This window comes from Apteryx rowi, unplaced genomic scaffold (assembly GCF_003343035.1).
Source record: "Apteryx rowi isolate R43461 unplaced genomic scaffold, aptRow1 scaffold_766, whole genome shotgun sequence".
Classification (NCBI taxonomy): domain Eukaryota; kingdom Metazoa; phylum Chordata; class Aves; order Apterygiformes; family Apterygidae; genus Apteryx; species Apteryx rowi.
Genome location: NW_020451056.1, coordinates 180281 through 185346, shown reverse-complemented (window position 1 = coordinate 185346; position 5066 = coordinate 180281). Strand labels below are relative to the sequence as shown.

Sequence of the window (5066 nt, the reverse complement as noted above, 5' to 3'; positions counted from 1 at the left end):
CGCTCCCCCGCGGCGCCATTTTGCGCGGCCGGCGGCGCGGGGACGGGACGCTCTGCCCGCCCGGGAGTCCCGGGCCCCGCAGCCTGGTCCCACAGCCCAGCCCCCCACGGTCCGGCCCCCCACGGTCCGGCCCCCCACAGCCCGGCCCCTCACGGCCCAGCCCCCCGCAGCTCACCTCCCCACAGCCCAGCCCCACAGTCTGGCCCCACACAGCCCGGCCCCACACAGCCCAGCTCCCCACAGCTGGGGCCTCCCAGGCCAGCCCCCCCTAGCTGTGTGCGCTCCTCCAGCCTGGGTCTGCCAGCCCCCCATAGCCCCCCACAGTCCCATGGCCTCCACAGCCCAGGCCAACCCAGTCCTCACAGCCCGGCACCCCACAGCCCGGCCCCGCTGCAGCCTGGGCCTGCCAACCCCCCACAGCCCAGGGCCCCCCCAGAGCCTGGCCCCCTGAGCCCAGGCCAGCCTCATCCCCACAGCCCACAGCTCAGCATCCCACAGCTTCAGACTCCCACAGCTCAGCACCCCACAGCCTGGCCCCCACAGCCCCAGGCCCACACAGACCAAGGCCCGCAGTGCTCATCAGGGCCTGCCGACTGCCCCAGCCCTGCCCAGGGGCACCCGAGCCTGGTCCCCTGCCATCCCCACAGCTCCTGAGCCACCGGCAGGTCAGACCTGCAGCCCGAGGCCTCCCTCCGGACGTGCCCCGGCCCCTGGGCTTGGCGCTGGCCACGGCGTGGTCTCCCGGCCGAGCAGCCCAGTGCTGGGGCCTGCCTGGGCACCCAGGTTCCTCTGCCCCCGGCACAGGGCTGCAGTGCTGGAGGCCGTGGCACTCGACGCACAGGGACGCGTGCTTGCCCAGCCAGCCCTCGCCGGAGGTGGGCAGCACCACCCCACTGTGCTGCAGGGCCCTGCTCTGCTCAGAGGCTCACACACTGCACCCACGCCAGCTGTTCCTACAGCTCTCCACGCACAAAGTGACAGGGAAGAGGCGAGCCAGTCACCGAGCCAAGGACGGAGGCTCCTGGGGATGAGCACAGGCCCATGGCCAGGCTGCGCTGCCCCGGGGGATGGTGGCACGTTTGCATGGCCAGCTCACATCCTGAGAGCTGCAGGGGCTGCAGCCTCCCTCCATGCTCCTCGCAGGCTCAGCTGTGCCTTTCACGGGGAGCATCCTGCACTGTGCTTGGTGCGGCTGGCAGGTGCCCAGAGCTCGCAGTGTGGAGCGCCTGTAGGGACTGACAACGGGGGGGAGCCCAGGATGTGCCCACCACAGTTGTGGGTGCCTCTGGAGAACATTCCCTATGCACGGAGCTCTGGATCCATGCAAGGGTGCCAGGTGACATGTGGAGCCAGGGACACAGGCTGTCCCTGGGCTGCCTAAATGGCTGCGTCAGAGAGACCCTCACACACGTGTGGACAGCAGCACAAGCCCTGTGTGCCACACCGAGCCTGGGGGCACGGGCAGCAGGCAGGAGGGGAGGTGCAGGAAAGCGCTGGCAGAGGCTCCTGTGAGACATGACCCTTGAGTCCCAGGTGCAAGGAAGCCAACCTGCCAGTGGAAGCTCACTAACAAAAAGACTGACATGGTGGTAACATAGCACATGGGCATGCAACAGCATGGGAACTTCCTAAACTTACCCCTCTGTTCCACAGAGACAATGGCTTTGCTGGACATTATAGGAAGGGTGCAGAGAGCAGAACACCGTTGTCCCACCTCATCAAGACTCAGGGAAGCATAAGCATGACAAAACATAGGAAAGGAAAGAGGAAGGACTGAATAGACTTCACAGCCTGGAATAGATGACCAAAGGCGATGACATAGCAGTTGGCAGTGGAGAGATGATCGTGTCTTCACAGTCTTTTCTAACGCAAGGACTAGGGGTTATTGCAGAGTTCAGCAGGAGGCCAGCTGAGATGAAAGGAAGTAATTCATCATGTACGGGGTATTTGAGCTGTGGGACTCCTTGCTGCAGGATGTCCTGGATGCTAAAAGTTTATACGGATTCCAAAAGCAATTGGAGTAATCCATGGAGGAAAATCCGTCAAGAGCTAGTAAATAACAAGATAGATGCATGTCTCAAGAGCTACCAGAGCCACAAATCATTGAGGCCAGAGCAGTACTGGTATAGGCTTGCTTTTCCTCACACAGTTTCCTACACACCACTGCCAGGTTACAGAACTGGATGGGCCATGCAGACCTTCTTTATGTTCTTGCACCTTACAGGGGACTGCCACCAGGTCTGTACCAGAGGTCTAGGGTAGACTGAGGGGCCTGGACTGTGTGGGCAGGAGGACTCAAATAGCCAGGGTGGTGAGGCTTCTGATGGGAACTGATGCCAGCTCCAGCCTGGCTGGGGAGTCGAGGCTGGGAGGGCTCCAGATGGCTCCCTGGGGCTCAGATTGCACTCCCACAGGAAGTGCTGAATTTCCAAAAAAGAAGCTGAAAGAAAACAGGACATTGTGTAAGGGAAAAGCTGCATACATTTGCATAGTTATAAGCTGGTTGCATAACTGAATGCATCTGAATAGTATCTGAATACTCTTTGGAGGTATGGGGGAACAGAGGAAAAGAAAGGGTCAGGCAGGCTGCATGTCCACCGCCCAGCACGGGAGAACATGAGTCCCTGCGGGAACATTGCACCACAGTGGACGCACTGGGCATCTTCTCTGTTTTATGAGAGAAGACAGGTCGAGAGCAAAAGCCCAGGGACCTGACCTGCTGGGAACAGAACAGAAAGCCAGCAAACCATGTCCACAGGCCAGACAAACCAGAGCCACTGGCGGGGAAGCAGGTCTTGTGCCCACAGCACATGCAGCTTTCCCTGATGAGTGATGGAGTTCCCCTCACACAGGGGCCATGGGTCCCCGTGACAGTGCCCCCAAGTGTGGGGCATGCACCCAGCCAGAGCCATCACCCCAGCAGAAGCACATCAACCCACACAACCAAAGCGGTCATGGTTAGCAGGGCCCGCCTAGGTTAGCACGTCCGCTCCCTGCTATGCAGCAACTTCCCATAGAAATCCTTTTGCAAAATGAGCAGGCTCCCTACACCTCTGCTGTGGCAGTTTGTTCCAGTCTTTCTCCCCCAGCAGCTAGAAACCTCCTCCTAGTTTCCAGCCAGTTCCGACCAATTTCCTCTTATGCAAACCCCATCCTTCAGTTGAAGCAGGTCTCCTCCTGCTCTAGTGTTTTTCACTGATAAAGCTACCGTCAGCAATCTTATCTCCTCTCAACTTCTGTTCTGACAAGCTGTCAAGCTGGGCTGCTCTCATCTCCACTCTGCATTCCCCCAGTCATCTCAGTTGTTCTTCTCTGCACCTTTTCTGCTAGGAATTCATGTTTTTCAGCATGGCTGGTCAGCACTGGTGCATGCGCTGTAAATCATGGTCTGTACAACAGCACTGGCACTATCTGCCTTCCCTGGAAATACATCCCAAGAGAGTTAAGAATGCATCAGGTCTTCATGGCTGCATTACCTGGCAGTCTACATTCATCCTGAGGTTGCTGTACACATGCAGGTCTTTTCCTCTGTAATCATTTCCGAATCAGGGGTTCCTGAATTATGGCATAAATATTTGTTCTTTGACCCCAGGGCATGACTTTGCATTTTGTACCAATCATCATTTTCCTCCCATGACTGTTATTTCAGCCTTCAATGTCATCCATTGCTCCTGAATGCTACTCCAGCCTTCTGCCCTACCATTTCACTACCTTGCCTTTCAACAAAGCTCACTGACATGCACCCAATATTTTCTGACAAGGTCATTGATAAAAATATTGAATAAATTTGGCTCTTGGCCGGATTTAGGGCTGGCACTCAGAGCCTACACTCCCAGTCATAATTAATTCCCCTTTCAGCACAATCCAGCGTCTGAGCGGCAGATAGGACATGGGCTGTGTCCACATCTATGCAGCAGCAAGGCTGCAAACCCTACAGGACACAGAAGGGGTTTTCTTTGCCTTTGCTGCTCTTTTGATCTGCTGTTGTCCACATTTGTCTTGGTTTTGTCTTAAAGGAACAGAGAGGGGATTTTAGCAGCAAAGCTCCAGGGGGTCTCTGCTAACTTTAAGTTCAGCTGAAAGTCTGTTTGTTAGTCAAGGAGTTTCTCCGAATGAAAGCTTTCAACTCAAACAGAAAAGGGAACAAAATATACTGTTAAAATGAAAGCCTTGCTTAATTTTTCACTTAACTGGTTCTACTTCTTTTTCTTAATAAAATGTCCAAAAAGTGTTTAAAGGCTGTTGGAACAGGGAACTCCCCAGCTATAATGTTATAGCCCAGGCTGCGCTTAACTGCTTACTGCTGTAAGAGTAAGGATGGGGTTATTTACCTCATTTCCTTTTGGGGCCCGAGCCACCCCTGGCTGCACAGCCCCACGCAGCGCAGGGCGTGCAGCTGAGCTGAACACGCTGTCCTCTGCTGAGCAGCACTACCTGCAGCCAGGCTTTGCTCTTTGCGAAAGAGGCCAGGAGTCAGGAAAAACTGAGCAACAGCCTCCCGCCAGGGCTCAGGAGCAGCACCAAGCCTCTCCAGCTGCCTGCAGGAGCCTGCCAGGAGACCGAGTGCGGGGAGTGAGGTGTGACACAATCCAGGCGCCCTTTGGGCAGCGCCAGCTGTAACCAAAGGACCAAAGAAAACCGGCCTTCCCTGCTGGGTACCAGTCAGAGCATCCCCCTCGCCCAGGGCAATTACCGATAAAGCTCCTCCAGAGCATTAGCACACACGGACCTTTGATGCTTCCCCCCACCTTTACCCCCCTCGTCCCTGCCCTCAACTGCTCCCCTTCCCCTCTGTGCCATAGCTCCGGGCTCCATCGCCCTGGTCACGCAGGGATCCGTTCCTCCCATCGGTGCTCTCCCCGTAGCGCGCTCCTCTGCCTCTCTCCGCCCTGCTCAGCTCCGCGTCGCCCGCAGCCCGTCCCGCAGCCCACGTCTGTGCTCTCGCCTCTGGAGACAGTCACGCAGCCACACGTCCCCCCCACCCACTGCAAGCGGCCTGTCCCTCCGTTTCCCCACACACGTTGGCCCCAGCTGCCGGGTCGCCTGCATCCTCCCACCCCCTCACA

General features: G+C 57.4%; 1 long non-coding RNA gene across 1 annotated transcript; it reads right to left on the bottom strand.

Moving 5' to 3' along the window:
* Window positions 1–1656: 1656 nt before the first annotated feature.
* On the bottom strand, window positions 1657–4736 carry LOC112976769. Its single transcript, XR_003257147.1, has 3 exons — window positions 4332–4736; window positions 3477–3555; window positions 1657–2440 (listed from the first exon to the last, which is right to left on the bottom strand). It is a non-coding gene; the product is annotated as an uncharacterized LOC112976769 (long non-coding RNA).
* Window positions 4737–5066: the final 330 nt, after the last annotated feature.